The sequence below is a fragment of the Eretmochelys imbricata genome, chromosome 5 (assembly GCF_965152235.1).
Source record: "Eretmochelys imbricata isolate rEreImb1 chromosome 5, rEreImb1.hap1, whole genome shotgun sequence".
NCBI classification, from domain to species: Eukaryota; Metazoa; Chordata; order Testudines; family Cheloniidae; genus Eretmochelys; species Eretmochelys imbricata.
Window position 1 is genome coordinate 42,212,475 of NC_135576.1, and position 26,742 is coordinate 42,239,216.

At 40.0% G+C, this 26,742-nt stretch overlaps 1 protein-coding gene across 7 annotated transcripts in view; it reads left to right on the top strand.

The window, feature by feature from the left end:
- The first annotated feature begins 281 nt into the window (after positions 1 to 281).
- The window catches only part of ERBIN (erbb2 interacting protein), a 223,459-nt gene continuing 196,998 nt past the window's right edge, over positions 282 to 26,742 (top strand). For 4 of the 7 annotated variants that reach the window (XM_077816947.1, XM_077816945.1, XM_077816952.1 and 1 more), the window contains exon 1: positions 282 to 556. The gene's annotated coding sequence lies outside the window, so the exon portion shown is untranslated. Of the gene's footprint in view, positions 557 to 630; positions 834 to 7,317; positions 7,411 to 26,554; positions 26,681 to 26,742 lie in introns of those variants that run through there. The other 3 variants (XM_077816949.1, XM_077816948.1, XM_077816950.1) reach the window with 3 other exon arrangements.

The following is a 26,742-nucleotide window of genomic DNA, read 5'->3' on the forward strand; positions in this document are numbered from 1 at the left end:
GTTCCCCCGCGGTCGCCCGGGCGTGGGGAGCGGGCAGAGGAAGGGGCAGGTGAGGAAGGAGCTTCTCGTTCTTCGCCTCGCGCCCCTGGCGGCGGTTGAGGGCGCGGGGCGGGCGGGGCTGGGCTGCATGCGGCAGTCGCTATAGGACAATAAAGCGGGCGGGGCGGGTTCGGCGCGCGGAGCTGGCCTAGTGCGGGGAGAAGGCAGCCTGGGCTGGGCGGCAGGGGGCGGTGGCGGAGCGGGCCGGGTGCGGGGGGCTGCTGGGTGGGCGCTGCCGACTCGCCGTCTGTGGCTGTGCCCGGGGCAGGAAGTGACTCTTCAACTTCAGCGTCTCGGCCGGGGGAATGTGACTCGCCTGGGATCGGCCAGCTGCTGAAACCGGGATCGGGGGTGCCGAGAAGCCGGCGCTGCTTCCCCCCTGCCCTAGACCTGCCTCCCGGCCGAGAGCGACTGCATCCGCTCGGCCCACGGGAAGAAAACTTGGTTGGATTTAAAATTCTCCTGGGGGTAGAAAGGAGCCCCGCTGGCGTGGGGTGAAAGACAGCCGCGATCAAAGGTAAGCGGTGCAGAGCAGGTTCGGTTAAGAAGCCTTGCGCCGAGGGGAGGGGAAAGGAAAGAGCTGGCGTTTCATTCTGATATCCTGTTTTTGGCCTTTATTTTGCTTGCTGGATTGTGTTGTCTGCCTGAAATAAGCACGAGTCTCCTTTTGTCTCTTCCAATGCTGTTTGTGTGAGTGGGATCGTTATTTCCATGGAGGTTGCAACAAGAATCTGGTGAGATCGAAAGTTTTTAAGCTCCTCAAACACAGAAGTTTCTTTGTTCAGCAGGATGAGGTATTGAAGTGAAACTGCTTGGTTATGCGTTTGTGATTTTTTTTTTTTTTTAAATCGTTCTCTTCAGAAAAAGTTACTAAGTCTGGCAGCTTGTTCCCTTCTCTGTGAATAAGCACTTCGAAAGGGTGCTACTCTTAAGTGTCTTACTTGAAAGAAGTCCAGAGGTTTTGGAGATCACTATATTTACTATTTTTCCTTACTCTTTCTGGGTGTTGGTTCCTTTCCTCTGGCCATCTGATATGTGCACCCTTTAAAAAGAAGTACTGGTCTTATTTTTTTTTTTAAAAATGTTCATTTATTTCTTTGTAAATAAGATTGCATTACTTTTTTTCTGCTCTTCAAGATGAAGAGTTTGACTATGTATTTAATTGAAGAAGAGTTAGTTTAATCTTTATTTTAATATCTGTGGCAGGATAACTAACACTTCATATAATACCTCTCCTTACAATATAAATTGATTTTTTTTCATATGCAAGAAATATGTCCTAAATTTAGAACCTGTAGAGGATTATCCTGATAACATCTATGTAGAAGAAAGGATGGAAAACAGCGTACTTTAATGTGAGTTACTGTAAGGACTGATTCTAAACATTGATATGGTATAATTTTGGTTAAAAAATTGGTAACACAATTTTAGTATTCATTGCTTTCGATAAGACTTCTCATCAAAATCTGTTTGTAGGGGTAAGAAGATGCACAAGCTCAATTCAATGTGATATCCTTAACAAGATGTTTTCAGTATTGCATAATTGTGACTAGTGCATGTTACTTTGTGTCTTGACTAGCTGCATTGAACAAAAAACACATTTAACAAAGTTTCTACATGCTGTATCACAACTTGGTTTAAGTTGCTTCAAAGAGGCAATTACCAGATGTTGATTACATTGGGGTTCCAAAACTACCTGTGCTGAGAGAGACACTTCCTCTCCCCCAACCCGCATTTGTGTAGAAAATCATTTATAAGTATACCTTTCCAAATAATGTATTAAAGGCCATAGCTTGGGACTGATTTGTGTTCCCCTTGGTAGAAGACGGTCTAAATTATTGTTCTTTTATAACAAATTGGATGGTGGTGTGTTTTCAGTTTTACTGATTGGATATGGTGTCTGATCAGTCTGGTATAGAAATATGGAACTGGTATGTCTGAGAAGTGTGTGCATCTGACAGTCAAATAAGTTCACTTGTGTGTGAACTTTTTATACTTACTGTATATGTATCTGTGTATTTTTCAAGGAAGTAAAATATCCAATGACCCGGATCAGATAAATAACAGTAGGCAGTTTTGTGTAGATATGAAACAATTCATTCATCTAGCACAGACTGCTGTAGTAGTAGTAGTCTTTAGTGGAAAAATGACACATTTGTGTTGATACAAAATAGCTTTTTCAAGTGATAATGTACAAGTGATCAGGTTTATAATTTATAGACTTCACAGGCAACAGAAAAGGTTATTCTTGGGCATCTGAAAGAACTAAACAAAACAGATGACACTGAACTTCATCTTCCTTATATGGTTTATGCTTGGCATGAACATAATGAAGTCTAAACAGAGTAATCCTTTTACAAAGAACAATCCTTTCCAAAGCAGTGCTTCATTTCCAATAGTGACTAGGTTCTATGGGGGGTGGGGGGGATGTAGTAACACATGACAAATTTAGTTGTAAACCACTGTATTCCTAATGGATGCAATTTTGTTTCTTTTCAGACCTTTTGTTTTTCTGATGATGCACTAGATATTTTTCAGTGCCATGTAGAAGAAAAGATCCTTGTATTTTGGGGCTGCGACTTTTTAAACTACAGTTTTGTCACTGTGGTAGCTACAAGGCCCTTCTTAAATGATGAAAGTGCAGTTCACTGCAACTTACAGCTAGTGGTTATGACACAGAATGGCATTCATTTAATTAACATAGTTTAGTATTAATTAGATAATTTATTCTTTTTTGCAGCCAGCAGTGTTTGAGACTAAAAAATTACATGGTAGTCAAATCTTTAAATTGTCATTTTTGATTAATTCATTTTATAAAATATTAAACCTGCTGGGTGGGTTGTGTGACTGTGTATATATGCTAACTGGTATTGTTTCATTCAGTGTCTTCAAAAATGTATTTGGTATCATATTGAAATCTTTTAACTTGGTGTGCTACTGCCACTTCCCCCCCACCTCAGTTGAGTTAAATATGTACAAACAAATATTGTCTTATAACATAGCTACTTAAAATTAAAATATCAAAACTATAATTATAGTGGTGTACAAAATCCAGCTGTGGGTAGCAGAATAGCCACAAGGACTTCGCTATTCATGTGTAAACACTTGTTATTTAAGTAGATATGTACAAATACTGTCTAATAGCATATCACATTCAAATAGAGCTGATTTAGGAACTTTTGGGGATGAAGAGCAATTTTCATTCAAGTATTCATAAAATGTGGTGGTGTGCAAACATAAATGTATGGGTTTTTTTCTTTAATGGCATTCATGCATAGTGTATGGCTTTAAGGTAAATGGCAATATTGAACTTTTCCCATGGGCTCAGAATATATTTATTACTTTTTTAGCAAGTTTGGGGAAGTTTGATATGATTACTTCCACTCAATTTAATGTAAATTGAATTTTTCTCACCTTTACAACTTTAAACCATTATTAGTTTACCTTCTTCTCTTTGAAAGTGAAACACTTCAGAAAAGTTCCCTCTACTCAATGTGGTGGGCATACTTCTGTTATTTTAGTTTGCTTATTTTATTTTAGTTCTATTATTTTAGTTTCTATTATATTAGTTTAGGTTACTTATGAATCTCTTGTTGCTTTTTGAGAATATTTACATTTATGAGAATATCAAGTGTAGGCTCTTCAGTGAGTTTCCCTTCTGGAATAAACTAATACTTTTGAGGGAAGGTTTGACAGTTACGGGAGGGAAAGCTTTTCTTATTGATCTGAAAGTAGCTCATACCCATGAGAGCATACTACTGTTAATACAGACAGCTAACGTAGGTGCTTACAGGTGACGTGTTTGATTAAAATATGTTCTGTGTGGAAATTGCTATAAACACAGAGGTTCAGATGGAGTAATGTTGATGTTTTTGCATGGTTAAAACAGTTGAATTGATGTTCAAGTGATGATGATACAGTACTTGTCACAATAGAATGTAGATATTCAAACACTAGCAGAGTGTTCGGTTTATTTATAAAATGTATTCTAAATGATTGTGGGGGTTTTTTTTGTAGTATTTTTGGGATATCCTTTATCTCTATTTTTGTGCAATGTTTTTGCTTAGCAGTTACCTACTATTCAGCAATGTAAAATGTTTGTTTTATGATCCTTGATCTTTTCATATAGCTGGTTTTAACACTCTTGGTCTTCATTTAATCTCTTGTATGGTTTTATGTTTCTCTGGAGGTAGTGTAGAGGAATGCTATTTCAGCACTGAGTTGGTGTTTGCACTTTGCAGATATAGGATGTGTCCAAGGCTTTGTACAATTGAGAGAAAGAGGTCTAAATGGAACCAAACTTTGTTTTTAACTCTAACAGAACCGTACTTCAGTTATGTTGGAGGACATCAGCATTGGAATGGGTTCTCAAATAAGCAAACTAATTTAATCTAGATCACATTTTCCTATTTATAATGTGGGTGCACAACTGGTTGAGGGACCATGCTGAAACAGTAGTTAGCAATGGCTGTCTGTCAAATAGGGAGGACATATCCTAATGTGGTCCTGCAGGAGTCAGTCATGGGTCTGATGCTATTCAATGTTTTCATTAATAACTTGGATAATGAAGTGGAGAGTATGTTCATAAATTTGTGGATGACACCAAGTTAGGAGGGGTTGAAAGCACTTTGGATAGCAGGATTAGAATTCAAAACAACCTTGGAAAATTGGTCTGAATTCAAGTCAGATGAAATTCAGTAAAGACAGGTTGAAGATACTGCGTTTAGGAAGGAAAAATCAAATCCTCAACTACAAAATGGGGAATAACTGACCAGACAATAGTACAGTAGAAAAGAATATCATGGTTATAGTGGATCACAAATTGAATATGATCCAACAATATGAAACAATAACTAAAAAGGCTAGTGGTATTCTGTGGTATATTAACAAGAGTGTTGTCTGGAAGTTGAGGGAAGCAGTAGTCCTGCTCTACTCAGCATTGGTGGGACTTAGTTGCAGTACTGTGGCCAGTTCTGTGTGCCACACTTTTGAGAATTATGTGGACAGACTAGAGGGAGACCAGAAGGAGCAGGAAAAATTATAAAAGTTTTAGAAAAACTGACCTATGGGGAAGGGTTAAAAAAACTGGGCATGTTTAGTGTTGAGTAAAGAAAGCTGTTGTGGGACCTGATAAGTCTTCAGGTGCGTTAAAGCTTGTTAGAAAGAGGAGGATGATCAATTGATCTCTATGCCTACTGAAGGTAGGACTGCTTAATCTGCAGCAAGAGAAATTTAGGTTACGTATCAAGAAAAGCATTCTGACTGGAAGGGTTGTTAAATACTGGATTTGGCTTCCAAGGGAGGTTGTAAAATCCCCATCAGTGGAGGCTTTGTCTAACCTGTTCTTCAGACACCTGTTGGGGATGGTCTAGGTATACTTGATCCTGCCTCAGTGCAGGGCGCTGGACTAAATGATTTCTTGAGGACTCTTCCAGCTAGGGCTGTCAAGCGATTAAAAAAATTCATGATTAATCACAGTTTTAATTGCACTGTTAATAATAGAATACCATTTATTTAAATATTTTGGAATGTTTTTCTACATTTTTAAATATATTTATTTCAGTGACAACAGAGAATACAAAGTGTACAGTGCTCCTTTATATTTTTGATTTCAAATATTTGTATTGTACAAAAATAAAATAAATAGTATTTTTCAATTAACCTATCTAAGCACTGTAATGGAATCTCTTTATTATGACAGTGCAACTTAAAAATGTAGAATTTTTTTTTTACATAACTAAACTCAAAAATAAAATGTAAAACTTTAGAGCTTTCAAGTCTGTCCACTCAGTCCTACAAATCCACTCAGACGTGGTGTGGAACATGCTTTCAGATGTCTTTTAAAAAGCAACAGTCTCTGATGGGGAAACTATAGAACCCGAACCACCAGAAAAGGAAAATCAATTTTCTGTTGGTGGCATCTGACCCATCATCAGCATGGAAGCATGTCCTCTGGAATGGTGGTCGAAGCATGAAGGGGCATATGAATGTTTAGCATATCTGGCATGTAAATATCTTGTGATGCGGGTACAAAAGTGCGATAGGAACACCTGTTCTCATTTTCAGGTGATATTGTAAATAAGAAATAAGAATTACAGCATTATCTCCTGTAAATGTGAACAAACTTGTTTGTCTCAGTGATTGGCTGAACAAGAAGTAGGACTGAGTGGACTTGTAGGCTCTAAAGTTTTACATTGTTTTATTTTTGAGTTTAGTTATGTAAAAAAAAAAAATTCTACATTTGTAAGTTGCACTGTCACAATAATCTTGTCTTTTGCAAACAGGTTCCCCTTTAAGTGTACGCCTACAAAAGCAATTCAGTTTTTGTTGGAGAAAGCTGTTTATTTCTGAATAATCTGTATTTTAAAAAGTTAGAAATCCCATCCATCAATTAAAAGAAAAATAGGGTACAACCCCTGCCCTTGCTTTCCTGTCAAGTTTTGTGACACACACTTACATATTCCCCGATGTTGTATGAAAGACTCTTGGGAGCAGGGGAACAGCAATATTGGCTGTACACAGAGTTGTGTCAAATGCACAAAGGAAACATGGGGGGAGGGCAGGAATAAAAATTATTTTCTAATTCCATTCAGCTTTCTTAGGTGCTTCTTGTAATAGTAGAAAGTAAAAGCGACTGTCATACAGCAGGTGCTGAATCTGGGGTGTGGTCCTAAATGGATTTCCTTTCCCCTCCCATGCCAGAAATTCCTCCAGCATAGAATATTCCCCTTGCTGGTACAGAGCCAACATAATGGAGCTATGCCACCACATCTTGTAGTCCCTGTCATAGTCGTTTGCCAGGGGTGAGGAAGGATATGTGTCCTATGTGCTTTGGCTATTCTGGAATGCCAGACAGCACCATAGGGAGCTATTGCAGGCAGCACAAGTGGAATTTAACTGCTAGAAACAGCCAGAAAGGAAATATATTAAAAACATCTCTACTGAGCTGTTGAGCGCGCACTCTCTCTCTCTCAGGTCATATTACCTGTTTGAAGCAGACACTCCGGCTATATTTGTCTTTCTGCAGACTGTTAGGTGAACTCTGTGTGTATATACACGCACACACTCTGAGTGCTAGCATTTAGTTTTAGTGACTGAAGTGGTTGTAATCTCGCTAACCATTGCAAGTCATTGAAATTAAAAATTCCTTTAATATTATCCTGCACAAATCAGTTATTTATTCGCATTTGAAGAGATCATCACCAGAATTCATGCTTTTGAGGGTCAGCTCTCCAGTGATACTCTAAGCTCTTCTTTTTTTTTTTTTAATCCCTACAGACAGCCATAGAGGAATGGCACAAGAGTCAGCCTTTCTGTTGGTCATCATGTGCCTGCCTCTGGAGTCTTCCAATCAGTTCTTTCTTGACTACGGTCAGTGTTGGAGCTTTCTGCAGGAACTGTCTCTCTCTGATCTCTGCTCTAGCATTGTTTGATATCCTTTACTGTGCCACGCATTCTAGCAAGGGAAAATTTTATTAAAATTGTTGGGTGCTTTGGCTCACCTTTCCAGTAATGTTTTTAGCACCTATTTTTCAGCACTTTAGTGTGTTAGTCCTTTGCCTTTTGGGTGCGTATTTCAGCAGTTACGTAGTTTTGTGGTGCTTTGATGCTTACCCCTAGTGCTCTCGCACCTGCTTGTTGTACCTCTTATTTTCAGGAAGTTATTAGTTTCCTAGCCCCTCAGAAGGAAAGAAGATTGCTCAGTTGCTTCAGGTCATGTCCATACAGCAAAACAACATCTGTAACAGACTAACACACACTGCATCATTTGCTTCAGTGTCTGATTTGGTGGCTGCTGTCACTCTGACTATTGAGACAACATGGGGAATGCCTCCAAACTCTCTTTGAGGCACCTCAGGGGGATTCTTATGAAGCTGCTCGGAGTTGCTTATAGGGCTTACCGTTGGAAGAATAGCCAGAGTTGACTAAGAAGGACAGTTGATTGCTTGAACTCTGGGTTGGTACAAATCTAGCTTCCCTTGGTAGACCTGGAGGGATTGCCTTACTATCGAAGTATTTTACGTTGTTTCCATTTCAGCCAAATGCTTTGACAAGCCTTGGCGCTTCATATGGGTGGTACTGAGCTTCAGCTCATCTTGGCATCTGGTCTAGTGCCCATTAAGTCAGTGAAAAGACTCCATTTCCCCCCTGAAGTTAATGGGATCAGGCCTCTGAGGTGGAGCCTTGATGGAAGAAGCTAAGATAGGAAGTAGCAGAGATCCGCTGGCTCTCCTGAATTGCTGTCAAACCCCACAACTTCAGGAAGTTTCACAACAAGGTTTATGGAATTCCCCAGGAATTTGTTCTTGTGCAACAAATGAAAATGATTCAGAAGACATAGTGTATGCTCAGTGATTGAGCTAACTTGTTCCTGATACTCTGAGGTTGCTTTGAAGACATCAGTAAACTGATGGGGGAGTGCTAGGAACTCTTGTTGCAATTAGAACACTCCTTATGCCAAGTTAAGTGCCTATATTACCAGGAGCAGACTCTCTGCAATTGTTTAGTTTCGGCACTGATGTTTCTTGTCTTACAAGTATTACCAAGGCAGCTATTTGTGCTTCCTGGGGTGCATACTGCTTTCCTACCCCAATCCTTCAATTGTTTAGGCAATTCCAGATATTTGGGGAGGGAAGGCTGGCTGAAGATAAGAATTGTGAGGGTTGCTGCCTGGAACCCAGAGAAGTTCCAGTGTAGAAAAATGTAGAAGTTCTGGTTGTCTTCTGAGACCAGAACTGAGAATCTTTGTGGAGCTTATACCTTCTAAGCCGGGGTGGGCAAACTATGGCCCTTGGGCAGATCCAGCCCATCAGGGTTTTGGATCTGGCCCATGGCATTGCCATCCCCATGGCATTGCGGGGCTAAGGCAGGCTCCTTGTGTGCCCTGGCCCTGCACCTCTCCCGGAAGTGGCCGGTGCCACTTCCCTGCAACGCCTGGGGAAGGAAGGGGGCAGAAGGCTCCGCGCGCTGCCCTCGCCTGCAGGCGCTGCCCTCGCCTGCAGCTCGCATTGGCCAGGAACAGGGAATCATGGCCAATGGGAGCTTTGGGGGAGGTACCTGCAGGTGACGGCAGCACGCAGAGCCCTCTAGCCCCTGTCACCCAGGGGCTGCAGGGACGTGGTGCCAGCCACTTCCAAGAGCGGCGCAGGGCCTGGGCAGGCAGGGAGCCTGCCTTAACCGCGCTGCTGCCACCCCAGAGTTGCTCAAGATAAGCAGCGCTGGGCCGGAGCCTGCACTCCAAACCTCTCCTGTACCCTGCACCCCAACCTCCTGCCCTGAGCCCCTTGCCACATCTCGCACCCCTCCTGCAACCCAACCCAACGCCTCAGCTCTACGTTCATGGTCCTGCATGCAATTTCCCCACCGAGATGTGGACCTCGGGCCAAATAGTTTGCCCACCCCTGTTCTAAGCAGTAACTTTCCTCCTTTATGTAGCAAATTGCTGTAAAATAGAAACTACAACTCATTTAAATCACCCAGAAGATGGGAGGGAAGCTTTAACTTGAAACTTAATTTCAGGAAACATTTACATCCAAACTGATGCGATTAAACTAGTGGGAATTATAGGCATATCTTTTCTTTTGAAAACTTCTATGCAAATTATGGTTCTGATCCTGCAAGTTCTTATGCATGTAGTTAAAATTACTCATATTCATAAATGTTTGCAGGATCAGGGCCTGTATTTTAACTGATAACAATAATACCTAGCTCTTAAAATGCAGCGTTGTTGTATCCATGTTGGTACCAGGATGTTAGAGAGACAAAGTGGACAGAAGTTGGTCCAATAAAAGATACTACCTCATGCACTTCTGTGGCTCTTAATAGTAAGTCAGGGTGGGTTTGGTAGCATACCAATCTAAAAAAGAAAAGGAGTCCTTGTGGCACCTTAGAGACTAATCAATTTATTTGAGCATGAGCTTTCGTGAGCTACAGCTCACTTCATCAGATGCATACCGTGGAAACTGCAGCAGACTTTATATATACACAGAGAATATGAAACAATACCTCCTCCCACCCCACTGTCCTGCTGGTAATAGCTTATCTAAAGTAATCATCCGGTTAGGCCATTTCCAGCACAAATCTAGGTTTTCTCACCCTCCACCCCCCCACACAAATTCACTCTCCTGCTGGTGATAGCCCATCCAAAGTGACAACTCTTTACACAATGTGCATGATAATGAAGTTAGGCCATTTCCTGCACAAATCCAGGTTCTCTCACTCCCTCACCCCCCTCCAAAAACCCACCCCCATACACACACAAACTCACTCTCCTGCTGGTAATAGCTCATCCAAACTGACCACTCTCCAAGTTTAAATCCAAGTTAAACCAGAACATCTGGGGGGGTGGGGGGGTAGGAAAAAACAAGAGGAAATAGCCACTCCCAGTCTCTATTTAAGCCTAAATTAATAGTATCCAATTTGCAAATGAATTCCAATTCAGCAGTTTCTCGCTGGAGTCTGGATTTGAAGTTTTTTTGTTTTAAGATAGCGACCTTCATGTCTGTGATTGCGTGACCAGAGAGATTGAAGTGTTCTCCGACTGGTTTATGAATGTTATTGTTCTTGACAACTGATTTGTGTCCATTTATTCTTTTACACTTCAATCTCTCTGGTCACGTAATCACAGACATGAAGGTCGCTATCTTAAAACAAAAAAACTTCAAATCCAGACTCCAGCGAGAAACTGCTGAATTGGAATTCATTTGCAAATTGGATACTATTAATTTAGGCTTAAGTAGAGACTGGGAGTGGCTATTTCCTCTTGTTTTTTCCTACCCCCCCACCCCGCCAGATGTTCTGGTTTAACTTGGATTTAAACTTGGAGAGTGGTCAGTTTGGATGAGCTATTACCAGCAGGAGAGTGAATTTGTGTGTGTATGGGGGTGGGTTTTTGGAGGGGGGTGAGGGAGTGAGAGAACCTGGATTTGTGCAGGAAATGGCCTAACTTCATTATCATGCACATTGTGTAAAGAGTTGTCACTTTGGATGGGCTATCACCAGCAGGAGAGTGAATTTGTGTGGGGGGGTGGAGGGTGAGAGAACCTGGATTTGTGCTGGAAATGGCCTAACCTGATGATTACTTTAGATAAGCTATTACCAGCAGGACAGTGGGGTGGGAGGAGGTATTGTTTCATATTCTCTGTGTATATATAAAGTCTGCTGCAGTTTCCACGGTATGCATCTGATGAAGTGAGCTGTAGCTCACGAAAGCTCATGCTCAAATAAATTGGTTAGTCTCTAAGGTGCCACAAGTACTCCTTTTCTTTTTGCGAATACAGACTAACACGGCTGTTACTCTGAAACATACCAATCTAAGGCTTTCATGGAAAAATTCTCAAAGTACAGGATATAATATGCAGATACAAAATTTGCATTGTCCTCTTTCTCACTGCAGTACACTTAATGGGTCACAAGCAAAGATGTTGATAAGCTGTTGCAAACAGAAGTGAAAGTAACTGCAGTAAACCAGTGGTGATTCAGAATGCTGGCCTGCCATCTAGCATTGGATGCTTATAGGAGGATATACCCAAATGAGTACTTCTGGTCACAACTTTTCTTACAGGACTATAACATAGATACAGGTTGTTAGAACTCAGGGTGTCAAGTCTTGGGTTGTCTTGAATTTTTAATTTCACACTAAATGTAATACATCTCTGTGACCTGGAGCATCCAGTCATCTTATAATGAGTTATTGCAATGGTGGTTCATCGGCTGGCTATAAGGAGGGTCTTTAAGTAAAAGAGAGTGACACTCAGTAGGACTTGCTTTAGACTAGTGTTCACCTCCTTCTCCCCTAAACAACTGTTCCATTTCTTTTTTATTGGGTAGAGTATTCAAAACAAACATCTGAAAAAAATTCTGGTTTTTTTGTAAGTCTCCCCTCCTCCTCCAAATCTATTTTACAGTGATGGGGAAAAATAACCTTTTAATATTGCAAAACACCTTGTTCTGTAGGACGTTAATAGGAAGGAATATGTGTTGAAAACACTATGGATACCTTTTAAGTTTTCTAGTTACAGAATGTTAAAATGTCACTGCTTGAGTGTTTCAGTTTTAAAAGGAATAATACAAAAACCCAAGAACCCTGAACTTTGAGTCTGATAGACAAGATCAGAAGTGTAAATACAGGAGAAATAGCTAACAAAATGTTCAGTTATCTCTTTCTCTAGTACATTACCTTTTTGCGTAATTCATTGAACAAAGAGAGGCAGTTTTTGAATGCTTTTTTTGCTTAACTTTCATGGAATCATGCTGTCAGAATTATTTTAAATTAGGAAGTCCTGCTTTTTCTCAGGATTGTTCCTAACACAGACTTTTTCAGTTCATAAGCATATAGTATCAAACTATTCTGAAACAACAGAACACTTAAAAACAACAGCAATAAAAAAGGAACGATTAGAAAAGCCAAATATCTCTAGGAACTGCAGAGACACTAACTATTCTAATCCTTCCCTCTCTCAATCTGTCCCAAAAGAGTTGAGCTGCAACCATTCCCAGCAACCAGAATTATGGTCCCGGCTTTGTCCTGAACTAAAACACATTGGCATAGGACCACTGAGCCAGTACCACCTTATTCCTGTCTGTCTCTATTACCCTCCCATTTGTGTGTACCTTGTTGCATTCCCCTACTACTTCTGAGGAAAATAACATTTGTGCTACTGCATTTGTTTTCCTTAGCAGTGTGAAACTGCTGAGACTCATGCAATTCATACTGCTTCTGTGGGAGATATGTGGTGAAATAGGAATATTGTTCTGTAGGATTTTTCCTGCTTTAATCTTAAACAGGAGAGAGAAATCCTCTATTTCTCTCTGACCTTACATTTAAGGAGTAATAATGAGGATTGGTGGTATTGCAGTAGCAGGCAATGGCATCCTAAGTGAAGGATTATGCCCCCATTGCTGGAGAAAGCGGAAGGCAGTAGTGAGATGATTGCGAGTTTGTTAAACACTCTTCTGCCTTCCTCCCCATTCACTTCAATAGTGAAACGTGAAAATCTTTGGCTAAATATCAGACAAAAACTACCAAGTAAATTCCTTGGGGTTGATCAATCTTTGCTCTCACTAGTGAACACCTATTTAAACACTGGCTTCAGTTGGACTCCTCACACAAGTAGATATTTACCAATGTGATTCAACAGTGCTGAGATTGGACCCCTTATATGAAATGTTTAACCCTGTAAGAACCTGCAGATATGACTGACTTCCTTTACAGAGGATTTTCAATGAAAATAATTTTTAAAATAGAAATTGTGTGAAACAGAGCATACCATAAATTGGTGTCGTTTACTGCTTGATTCTGAGTCTGCAAATCTCTCTGCTCCTCTCTCCTCCCCCTATTCTGCTGTTGTTTATTCTCTCCAGTTGTTTGCTGTTATGGTACCTTACCCCTTTTCTAGACCATTGCTTGTTCAGCAGTCTGAGAGAAGTTGTGGAGCAGACTTAAAATTAATTAGACATCTCCTACCTAGAGACTATGAAAGTTGAAGCCCCAAAATTACATCCTGAATGGAATCCCAGCACTCTTCCCCTCTTTTTGGTGAGTGGGAGTTAGGCTTCTTACTGGAGTATTTTTGTATTTGCTTTTGGGTAGTAGATATCTAGCTAAATAACACAAGCCCTGCACAGAATAGAATAAAAGTAATCGTAGTTGGAGTACTATAGAAATAGAATTGAAACAAAGATTAATTTTAGATTTCTGACAAAGAATGGTAGTGGAGATAGATATCTGAAACTTAGGTAACATTAAATATCTAAACCCCTGTACAGACATGTCAATGTGTCTTTCACTTCCAGTAATGAGCAGGTGAGGGCAGAACTGAAGGCTGCTGCAAATCCTTTTTCCTGTAATTTGTTCTCTCCCTCAACTTCGCTACTTACACGCAAAAAGGAGGGGTAGACGTGTGATCATGGTTGCACAGGCATCTAGGAAACTGATTCTCAGTTTCAGATCATCTCACCTAATGAATAACATGTTTTGGTATTGTAGAAAAACTAAACATACCAATATTTAAATTCTGCTGCTTGTGACTGACAACATTAAGATCAAAACTTTTAAAAATGTTTTTAAGATTCAAAATCCCTGTTTAGGCTCCTAAACAAATGGTGGACTGACTTTAAAAAGTACTGAGTATCCTGTAATGACCATTGACTTGCAGGCACACAGTAGCCCACCCTTATTGTAGGTGCCTTTTTTAAAAACAAAACAAAACCCAAGAAAAACTGAAAACTTAAGTGGACTAAAAATATCTATCTCTGAATATTAAATATTTATTGGTGGAAACCAGGGATATAGAAGCCGATATTAATGTAGAAATTGGGAAGATGAACTGGCCCATGACTTTTTTGGAAGTCAGTGGCGTTTCCCTTAAACTAGGACTAAAATACAGTAAACAAATATTTATTAAATAAACATTTAAAGGGACTTGTTATAGTTTTCTTCACAAAGGAAGTTTTTGTATTACCATGCAGTTTTTCAGTCGTAGCCAGCATGTCTGCTTAATGGTTGATTTCCATAAGTAGTGGTATCTTTTTGTGCTCTGTATAAAGAGAAAAATATTAGGCCTCTGGAAACCAACATCTAATAATTTTGTTACAAATATATTCTGAGAACCACCAAATTATTCTAACACCAAAACTGCCTATTACAGCAGAAAACATGACTTCTATAGCTCTTCATATTGCTTCCTGACCTGAAGAGTGCAAAACAAACTGAAGAAAAAATAACTTTGCACAACTGTATCAGATATAACTAATAAGAATGACTTTTTTATGTTCTACCACACTTCTAACCTCCCTTCCTCCAGAAGTGAGAGACCATAAGTAGATAAACTTTAAGCAGATTTAGTGAGAGTAAAGCTAAGTGAACATGGGGAAAGCAGATACTGGAACACATGGTGACTCACTATATGGCTATCCAAGCAAATGTATGGGAAGAGGCCACATTGGAACCAGTCTTCAAAGCAAACAGAGACTAATCCTCCATAAACTGCTATAAAAAGCTAGTCATATGGACCAGGAGGTAAGTATCAATTAATGTAGAGGAAGCTAGGAGATAAAGCATATGTCCTGTTCTAATTTATCTCTAAGTTGTAGTTGCTGGCATTTTTGTCAAAGATTAACCTTTCTTTTGGCTTCCCAAAAATATTATTGAATTGGTATGTGAAATCATCAAATTAGATACATAAAATCTTTTATTGATACACACATTATATGAAAAGAAAAGGAGTACTTGTGGCACCTTAGAGACTAACAAATTTATTTGAGCGTAAGCTTTCGTGAGCTACAGCTCACTTCATCGGACGAGCTGTAACACAAAAGCTTACGCTCAAATAAATTTGTTAGCCTCTAAGGTGCCACAAGTCCTCCTTTTCTTTTTGCGGATACAGACTAACATGGCTGCTACGCTGAAACATATTATATAATATACATAGATTTCTTACAACTTGCTTCCTACATACTGTGTGTGTACGTGTGCGCGCGCACACACGCTATAATATATATAATATCTCACTGAGATTCTCCAAGTGCTTTCCTTAGCACCTGACTCTAGAGCTTCTCTCCTTAGTATTTAATAATCGAGCATCATATATGAAGCTGTAAGAATGCTGAAATGTATTTCAGTTTCCATTGTAAGATGGATCTTCTCATTTCTAGTTTTACACTTTTGTACTGAGCTCACATAAAATTAACAGAAAAGGTACTCCGTGTGAATAACAAATTCTTTCCTTATATTTCTTTGATAAGGAAGAACTTGCGGTTAAGAAGGAATGTTGAAAATTACAATAGAAAAAGATAGAATGACAGATGATCTCTGCTATGCAAAGCTGAGACAAACAAGTTGAAACTATATTACCTAGGATAAATGGGTCTGCTGTCATGGGGGTATAAGGTAGAATTACATACTGTAGGTTGCAGTGATAATATCCTCTAGTCTAGGTCCAAGGACAGTATCATGGTGAAAATCCTAGTCATATGTGTTCTTTCCCTTATCTCTAGGATTCCTTTTAGTGTGTTGTGCTGCATCTTGCTTGGGTGGGTTCATTTTTTTTAGTATTGGCATCTGGGTGGTAGATGTTTGATTAAATTTGAATTCCTAGCATTCCTTCTCTCACCCTGGCTGCTGAAAGGAAAAGGAGCTTTTCTCCCCCTTCCTTATCCCTCCACACCTTGACCTTCTGGATCATTTTAGGGGATGGTGTCTGCTAGTCTACACTTCCTCTTGGCTAAGCCCAATTTGTGTGTCTGGTGCTCTTTTCTCCAGATTCAATGAAGTGGCTCTTATGGGAGCCCATTTAATTAATTTCTGGGTTCAGAGTTTGCTGTTTTCCACCATACTATTAACCAGATTGTTTCTCCTTCTTGATTCTGTGTTAAAGATGCAATGTGTCTTAAAGATGTTTTGGGCAATGGGTCCACTACCCACAATTCCATTCATTTGATTTGACTTACTGAATCTTTTTCACTATACTAGTTTTAGCTAGAAATTCTTTGACTTTTTTTAAACCTGTAATCCAGTATCTTTCCATTCCCAAGTATCCTCCAGATGGAGTAGTCAATACTTTGTCCTCGTTGTCTTTGAGGTTCATGTGAATCTGGGAGATATGCAGGGAAATGCTTGCTTGTGGCTTTTTGTTTGTCTATTCTAACTGTCACTCCAAATGATGTGGCAGGAATTAGTAATTGCAGAGATTAATATGACTTTCATGGGAAGATGTGGCAGGGGCCAGAGCAAAAGCTCTGACAGGCAGCATCTTTGTAGTTTTTGTAGTACTTGCGGCTACTCTTAGTTAACTTAAACTTATTGGAGTTGAGGTTCTCCCCCCTCCCCCCCATATGTAAGGATAGATTGTAATATGTGCACAAAGCATTGCGTAAATACTAATAATAGAAAATAAGTAACCAATCACTTCTTTAGTACTTTCTGAAATATTGCTTGTTTCCTAAAATTTTGCACTAAACTGATGCACTGCAGATAAATTAAAATTATCTTCAGGTAATGTGGATTTACGTGGAAAATCCACTTAATAGATGAGAAGTTTTCTTGAAGTATCAATTTAAAAGTGCAGTTTTAACAATACAGCTTACTTTGAATATCTGCTGCAGATCATTGCATAATTTAAGGAGTGGTTTCTTGGTGGTTCTGTACAGTGCAGTATCAATATTATGAACCCATTTCTCTTCTGTGATGCCAAAATATATTAAATAATTGAAGAAGCAACATGTGTAGAAAGAATAAAAATGGTACATTCCTATGCAAAACAGAGTAGTATTCTGTATTTTAGTGTTAAAAATAAAATCTGATTTCTTTCCCCTAATTCTAAAGAATAGCATTAAATGAAGGACTTGTTAAGCAGCATTTTCAACACTTAGTACTTATTGACTTACACTTAGCAGTCTTCTCTTCTGTGTTTTCTTCCTGCTTCCTTTTCCTTTTTTATAACCTGTGCGTCAGAGTAACTTAATTTTTTATTTATTAATTTTTTTGGGTGGCTGATGAAACCTCTATGGTTATCTTGAAGCTGAATCTCGGTATGTATTCCATTTAGAATTACATTTCACTTATGAGGGAAACACTAACTTGATGTCTACATATGTTTGCGTGGAGAGTAGATTTATCAATATGTGAGGTAGATGGATAGATAAATATTTATGCAGAATATGTATTTAAAAGTGATACCATTAAAAGTGTTTGGTAACAGATGTCATCTTTTAACAGTAGCGGAAAACACTTTTTCTTTCTTCAGTGCAAAAATCCCCACCCAAAAAATCCAGAGTTATTACAAATATGAATTTGCAGAAAAGGACATTTCTCTCTGCCCAGGAAACTCTGCATTTCCGAACAGGCTGTCAAGGCAGTAAGTAGTAATCATATCCCCAAGAAGGGTATAGTACAATTTTATTATAATGGAGAAACAAGCCCAGGGCAAGATTCTTACATTATACTTGAAAGTGAAGTTGTATTTGAACTAAGGGACAGTCATTCTTTGATTCCTCTTAATTGGAAGGTGATACTATAAAAACTACATTGACAGGAAAAAACATGTTTTTGGAAGCTGTAATTTCAACATTTTTTCAGTTAGTCATTTTACCATAGAACTTGTGTAGCTTTGAAAGTGAAATGTATTAGACTCTTTAAATAAATTAAAAAAAAAAAAAAAAGCGCTGTGAAGTGACCAGTGGACAGAAAACTTTTTACTTTGACAGTTTCTTCTTTTCACCTTCTCCTTGTTCATCCCTCCAACTATTCAGGCGAGGCATATGGAAGTATGAAGGTACATTTAATGTCCACTGCAAATTAACTCACCAAGAGCAAGTACAGGTTCCCCCAATGACATTTCTCCTTTGTCTAAGTAGTGCAGGTAGTGTGGCTGTGTGAAAGAGGATATAGTTGGAGAGGTCAGTTCTGTTCCTTGTAGCAGTGGAGAAGTGGGTGTCTTCATGTTAGTCCTAGATAGAGTAACACAGTGATTTGAGGGCTGGCCAGGGCAGAGACCATAGGGATCAGTATTTCCATAGATTACAAGTGGATCAGGGGACTGGAATAGCAGTGGTAGATGGCAATGCAGCCCTGCCCCCCTGTATCTGAGGTGGTGATGGGGTGTGTGTGTGGGGGGGTGTTGGTATTTCTACTATGTCTTTAACATGACTATGTTCATGACAGTTATGCCACCAGAGCAGACTGTGGATGTGCTTCCAATCTGAAGAAAATTCTGCGCTGAATTCCTTATGTCCTGGTCCTCTGACCAGATGGCTCCCCATTTGGCTTCATACCTTTCCTGGAACTGCAGCAGTCATCCATGGCTGAGATGTTTTATTTTGTCTGGTCTGGGTCTGCTTTAGATTAGTCCTTGAATAAACTCTAGGAATTATTTGCAGGAAAATGGAAGAGCTGCCCTCATTATAGCTTTTTGCACCAACCCTTCAATGTGGGGTCTGTTTGTGTTCCATGCACCAAGTTTCCCTGCACTAGTTGAATGCAGAGATGTTGCACGGCTGCTGTTAACCAGAAGCATAGCCAAACTGCATGACTGTGCCATGTTTCAGTCCTGCTTGCCTTTTCTGACTGGGCACTGAAAGCTGATTTTATTTGGTATCCAAGAGGAATTGTAGGAAGAGCCAGAGGAGGAAGGATGTAGGAGATTTCCCCCTTACACACACAAGTACTTCCTGTGCTGTTTGATATTCTGCCTCTGCATCATCTTAAAAAGGTCTTCAGGTGCACCCTTCCAAGAATCTGTGGTCTCCCGTGGTCTTCACCTCATGTTATCCAGAGACATGTTTTTTATCCTTTCTAGAGGGGATTCCTTTCTCTCTGCCCCATCTCCTCTCACCTCCTCTGTTTCAGTGTTACCTAAGAAGGTCCCCTGAAAAATGCATTTGTTTAGTCTCTCATGGTATGTAACATTACTCCCACAAACGAGGTGGAAGATAAGGAGGAATTGGGTCTTCCTATCTTTCTCCAAGACAACTACAAAGGAGGTGCTACTTGTGGATCCTTCTCTCATTATGGTGGTCACGGCTGGGTAAGCATCACCTGTTTCTGTTACACACTCTGTGAAGAAAGCCCTTCAAATCTAAAGGCTAGACTTTATTTCCAGGATTCCTGAAGCTTTCTTCCATAAAGTAGGCTTAGTAGTGATTTTGCATTCCAAACACGCTCTTGAATTCTGACATCTCCCCCTTAGGTCTGTTAGGCACAGACCAAGAGTACCATACAGAAAATTTGCCATTTATGCATCATACTAGTTATGACCTAGGGCTTTGCTGCTCAAGTTTATGGTTTTATGTGGTAAGTATAAATGAGGTTGAGCGTGTATGTGTGTTTCACTGGGAGATTTGTGTTGACTTGTACTGTTGGCAAATGGGTGTGTGCTTTGTTAAGGGACTGTATGTGTTTGAGATTGTTGTGGTATTGTGTGGATGGTTATGAAGAATTGTGGGTCTTAGGCCATCTAATCCACCATCTGGGCAATCTCTCTCATACAACCAATGAGATTGTTGCATCCAAAACAGTTGTACCGTAATGGTGGTAGTTGGGTGAGTTACCACTGATCTCTACAATAGTTTAGAACTCCTGGCATGCCATAGATACATGCCTTACTGTTTTTTTTTTTTTTTTTTTTAATCTGTGTAATAAGATTCCACGATAGTCACACTGTGTGGTACTCTGAAGCCTAGAAGGTCTGTTGGATCAGCATGAAGCAATGGAAACTGCTATAAGCATGATTTGAGAGCTCTTTTTGTGTTCAGAAAGCTTCATCTTCCAAATGGGTTGCTTCTACATCCCGAGCACCTCATATGTGGTTTATCATATCAGTTGGCCCTTTCTCAGCTTCCTTAATCCTTTCAGGATTGGCGTAGGGTGAACGCCCTGTCACACCATCCATTTTGACTCTGAACTATACTTGTGTGTACAGCTATAATAAGGGCATGTATCTGTCATGTCAAGAGTCTATCACCAGTGTGATATCAGAGTTAGCTCAACTAATCACCACTCTTAGTCTATAGCTAATATGTATGCAACAGTTTTATTGGTTGTATGAGGAAGACTACATGGATGGTGAATTACTTCGCCCAACTGCCACATCATGTGACGGCACAGGCTTTCAGCTACTGGTATATAAATGTGTGACTTGATAGATTTTAAATTCTTGAGGTCAGGATGTGTGCTGTCAGTTTGTGGATGATGCCTAAAATTTTGTGGCTGCTACTGGAAACTCGGCCTTCTGTTTTCCCCCCATTCCTTTGGAACCCTCAAAAGGGACCATGTGATGCAGATCCTAAAATATTTTATCCACATTGGGGTGTGTGATCATTTCAAATTTGCAGGAGCAAACTGAGGGGCCAAAGGTTTATGCAAGAAACTACATAGGCCAAGAGGTCTGGGAAAGGGTGCGGAGAGAACATGTGGCCTGTTTTGAACTTAAAGTGGCTGAACCAGTTTGAAATATCAGAAGTTCAGGATGTAGCCTCTCCATTCAATTTTAGTAGCCATGAGTGAGAGGACTTCATAGCTTTAGTTAACTTGAAAAAAATGATTGTTCAAACATGCTTGCCTGCCATAGGCATACGAGTGTCCTCTCTTGACCTGGTTCTGTGGGCCAAACTTTACTTCAGATTTTTCCAGCACTCTTTGCTACTAACAGGGGAGAACTTAAGCATTCGTATACAACAACTCCAAGATCTGGCTTTTTCCCTCCATACCGAGGGCTAAAATTCTCATCTGACCCCTCACCATTTCATGTCTGGACGAGTGCAACTGCTTCCTTTCTGGCCTGTCCTGCTGCAGCATTCCCCTTAAAGTCCATTGAAAATACTTCTGCTCAGGTCCTCTTTGTGGTTTGTTGGTCTGGCCACATCAGATCCCTCTTTGAGTCCCTTCAATGCCTCTCCCTTCACCTCTACATCAAGCATAGGCATTTTTTCTTTATTTCTAGCCCTTCATAACTTAGCCCCACCCTATGTAGCTGATATAATTGACAGTCAGGGTTTAATGCTTTGTTTAAAATGATTTAGTTATCTACATTTGGTATCTTTAATTTGGCTGGGTACGGTTCATCCTTTTATATCCCAATCTCGGCTGTGTCTTCAGCCTGGGTATTTCTGATTTTCCTTCTCTCCATCTTTCCAGGACATTGCTAGTCTGACCTAGAGTCTGCACTGGCAGGCAAGCATGCCATGGAAAAACAATTCACCTATTCTTGTGTGGCACCCTCCAAGGATATCACATCAGGCATGTATAAAGCAATTTTTAGGTGGAAGCTGTAGGCAGCACATGACACTTTTCACTTTAAAATGTCAACTGGAGGCCAGCTACTGGGAGGCTTAGAAGAGGTAGGACACTTAAGGGGTTGGAAACTTCCCATGCAGAAGAGAAGCCTGCCTATTTGACAGAGAAGCTGGCTCCACTCAGAACTGCCATTAGTTCCTCCACACTGCAGAAAACAACTTATTGATAGCTTATTACTAAGGCTTCATGTAAGAAAATGGATTTAACACTGGAAGTTAGGCTGCAGACTGCCATAAATATCAGGGATTCATTCCCGTATAGCATCTGCGTGTTTTTTCTGGTGGAACTGCTGTATCACAATGTATTGTCTACTATTGTTACAGTAGCATCAAAGATAAGGATTTTTTTCTTTTAACACTAATCTTCCAGTTAAGTGGTTTTCTGTGTTTGTCAGCACTCTTGTGTAAAGTCAGTAATTTTTTCTCCCTTGCATAGTCAGTTAGCTAGTCAGTTCCCCTGTTTTACAAAACAGGAGAAAAGAGATGCTTAAAAAAAGAACATGGGAACTGAGAGCCCACAGAAGGACTCCTGGGCACATACAGTAACTGAAACTTCTTTTAACCTTTTAAAAAATACTGTCTAGTTGAGATTTCTATCACAAAATGTAATCTTTTCTTTGATGATCTTGTATTAATAGAAATTTTAAGAAAAAAATAAATCAACCTGAAAAAGTTCTTATAACAAACTATTTTTAGCAGTTTTATCTTAAGATGTTTTTGCTTTTTGTTGTTAAAATTGTAAGTTTTTGGGGTATTTCCTTGTAGGTATACACTTAACAGAAATTATCCGTTTTATGGTAACTTTAAAATATCTCCCCCCTCCTAAAAATTAAAAAAATGTTTTCTGCCATATAGTCTACTGTATGTTGCAAAAATAAGAACAGCTTTTTCTTAGTATGGGTGTCTTCCAGTTAAGAAGACCACATCCTGTAAATAGCTCTCTACAGTCTGAACGTAGAATGCACACTACAGCAATTTAACATCTAAACTGCTGGCTTAATCTTAATCATAAAATGTTTACTCTGTTGAATGTTGTACCCTTTTCTGGGTATCTGACGTAGTTGTGGGTCAGTAGGTACTCAGCAATCTAGGCTTGTGTGTGTGTGTGCTCGCTCTTATACCACAGTCATGACCATAGCGTCCAAGCACCTTCCAGTAGTACATTAAGCAGTATTATGAAGTATCCTGTTACATGGTGGTTGGTGTCTCATCCTCTGACCAGGGGGAGAAGCTTGTGGAGTGTTTTGTTTTGTTTTTGTTTTAAATATATAGGTTGCTATTTATTTGTTTAGAGAATGCAAGGTCAAAGAAATGCACCTTGCACTTGAAAGTGGTGCAGTTAGCAATGATCCTTAGTTCTTGGAGTTAGTTCCAGTCTCTGCCTGTGTCTGGAGAAAGTTCTCTCCTGCACATATGCGTTTTACTGTTATTGTTGAGAGTTCCATTATTCCAGAAGTATGCAGTTGTTGATCATGGTCTTCATCTCGGAGCTTTAGATGCCCTTTTAGATATCCTGGGCCTAGACCATGGAGCAAGATTAACCACACCAATATCTTCTTCCTAAATCTTTGAACATTTGTTTTCATTGTCTATTTTTTTAAAATAGTGATTGACTAACACGAATCAGTTCATGACGTGTTAATTATGTTAAATTGTATAATCTAATGTAACCCAATACAACATTAAATCACACTGTAAGATTGTACTCCCATGCATGCTGTCACAGATACTAAATATCTGTGCTGACATGTGACAATTCTAGTTGTAGTACCCTGATCACAGAGAAGGCTGCAGGCTCGGTGGGAATCAATCAGTGTGTTACTGGTTGGGATTACTGACATGTAGTGACAGTTGTTGGGCTAATGAAGTAATTGGTTTAGTAATGGGGAGGATATATAATTGGGAGGAACCAGAAGTAAGGGGAGCTCAAAGGTAAGCTGGGCAGGAGAGAAAGCTGTGGAAGGTTCCTCCTGATTCTACTGGTGCAATGTCCTACTCTGTTTGGAAACTGAGGATTAAAAGTATATGGGGTGAAAAAGGAAACAAATTGTGTGTGGTTTTGACTCGGGGGGGAGGGGACCACGAAATCAAACTAGGCAGGGCTGCTCACTGGGTAGCCAAAGCAGCGTCTTGTGATATATCAGGCTACTTCCTTGTATTCAATATTAAAAGTAAATATACAAAATAATGAAATGACAGCTTTCACTTTAAAGGAGGCTGAATCCAGAAATCATGTGACTGACTTGGTGTTTCAGTGGAGCTCCATTTTTAGAATCAGTTGTAGCTTTTTCCCTTAAGTCTCTCACACTCCAGTAATCCCAGGCTGATGGGGTGAAATGTTCCTTAGCCAAGAATAATGAAATTCAGTTTGAAGTTCTTCATCTCTCCTTTGTTCTGTTTCTAAATCTCCCATAATATTCAGAACTGCTGTTAAAACATAATTTGGGAGAAAACGAGCATTTAACAGTAAAATGTTAATTAAAAACGCAATCATCCTTTAGCTTTCCTCACTGTGTACCAGGTACACCTTCCCTCAGACTTCACCTCCAAAGGCATCATCTCCGCTTGTTACCTGAGATTTTCAGAACCCAAACCTGTGGTAACTTAACCTGTTTTTGTCCAGGCTGTGTCAAGAATAAATCAACGGAGACACAGCTTTGTCTGATAAATGATTGATACCAACAAGAATTCTTTCACCCAAAGTTCCTTCTTAATTGAGTTTCAAACACATACACATGTGCAAAGACAATAGGTTGAGAGCATCGCAAACATAGTTACCGAAAGTCTGAGATGGTTTCTAGTGCTCAACAGCTGGGCTTCTGGGAGCCCTCCTTCCGTCTAGCTGCTGGGGAGAGGATGTCAGTCTCTGCTTCAAAGAAAAGTTCCCTCAACCGGCTCAATATTTTGTTATCGTAAACATCGCACATACTTCATAGTGACTCCTAGAAGGTCACCATAGTAACCCCTAGTTTGTCACCAATTCACCTAGCTTCAGTAAATTTCATGACTTACCAGCAAAGTATTTCTAGTCATAACAATAAAACTTCAGAACCAAGGTTGGTTATTTACACACTCCCTTCCATTCTCATGGTACATTAACTCTCTGTTCCATCCTTCCATTCTGATTAGCAAACTGCAATCATGCAGCTATTTGGCCTTGCCTGTCAGAGTCCTAATAATTATTTCTAGCTATGTGGTATTTGGTTTTCAGCTAACAGTGGCTGGACACAAAAAATGTATGCAGTTAAGTCAAATTCACTTCTCTCGTAACACACTTACCTTCTATTTGGATTCTTCTGATGCTCACTCTCTCACACCAGTACGTGCCAGGCACCACATTCCATGTGTTCTAGTCTCCCCTTCCAACCTTCACGTGGGCCCTTCTATATGCAGTGTAGTTCTTGCCCTTTGAGACTTACCTTCTACAAATTCCAGTGAGAATCTGAATTGTTTGGACAGCTGATGCTTGGGCAACAACAATATTTTACTCCCTGTTGGAAATAGTCTAGCTGTAATAAGTCTTAATGTATGGTTCTTTAATTAGAAAGTAATGGTTGTGTGTTTCGCTAGTGGAGCGTACTCATGAGAGCTTTTGAAGCAATGAACATCAGCCTCTTGGTGTTTGGCACAGGTTGCTGGGAGGAGATGCCCTCCCTATCCATTGGAGAGGGAAGTTTATGTATGTATGGCTTTTTTTTCCTCTTCTGCCTCTAGTAGGAAAGGTGTAACACCAAATTCAGAGGCAAAAGTTCTATGATCCCAGTGTCACTCCTTTTGAGATGTAATGTGCTAATTCTTATCCTCGTAAGAAAGAAATCTTGCTGTCTCTTAAGATGTAAATGAAGCTGGTCTTGTTGAAGCCTCCTTTTGTGTTGAACAGGGGATGTTTTCCCAGACATTGTGACGTGGTGTCATGGTTCCTTCCCAACTCAGAACTCTGGGGTACAGATGTGGAGACCTGCATGAAAGACCCCCTAAGCTTATTCTTACCAGCTTAGGTTAAAACTTCCCCAGGGCACAGATTCCCTCCTTGCCTTGGGATCACTGCCACCACCAAGTGATTTAACAAACAATCAGAAAAAGGACCACTTGGAGTCCTATTCCCCTCCTCCCTGCACAAATATTCCCCCAAGCCTATACACCCCCTTTCCTGGGGAGGCTTGAGAATGATATCCTAACCAATTGGTTACAAAATGATCAAAGACCCAGACTCCTGGGTCTTGGAACAGTGAAAAAATCAAAGAGAAAACGGTAAAAATCACCTCTGTAAACTTAGGCTGGTAGTTAACCTTACGGAGTAGCAGAAAATTCAAAGAGCACAGAGGAACCCCCTCTAGCCTTAGTTTCAAAGTTACAACAAAAAAGAGATAAACCTCCCTCTAGCAAAGGGAAAATTCACAAGTTGAGAAAACAAAGGTAAATTAATACGCCTTGCCTGGTTGTTACTTACAAGTTTGAAATAAGAGAGACTTGTTCAGGAAGATTTGGAGAACATGGATTGATGTCCAGTTGCTCTTTAGTCGCAAGAGCGAATGGCCACAGAAAACAAAACCCAAAACAAAATCTCTTTTTCCCCTCCCCAGATTTGAAAGTATCTTTTGTCCCTATTGGTTCCTTTGGTCAGGTGCCAACCAGGTTACTTGAGCTTCTTAACCCGTTACAGCTAAGGAGGAATTTAGGCTACCCCTATGGTTATGACACCTGCCTTCTTTTTTATATCTTCCAGAGGAACAGGCACAAACTGCCATCCGTCCTAAGTAGTCTATTGTGAAGAAAGCAGAGGTTCGCTCTACAATAGTCTTTTGGATTCTCTGGTGCTCTAGTCTGAAAATGAGTTTACTTCTAGTTGCAGGTAAGGCTGTCAGAGATCTAGGTAGGGATCCAGTTACAGCATAGTAGTGTCACACGTGGATG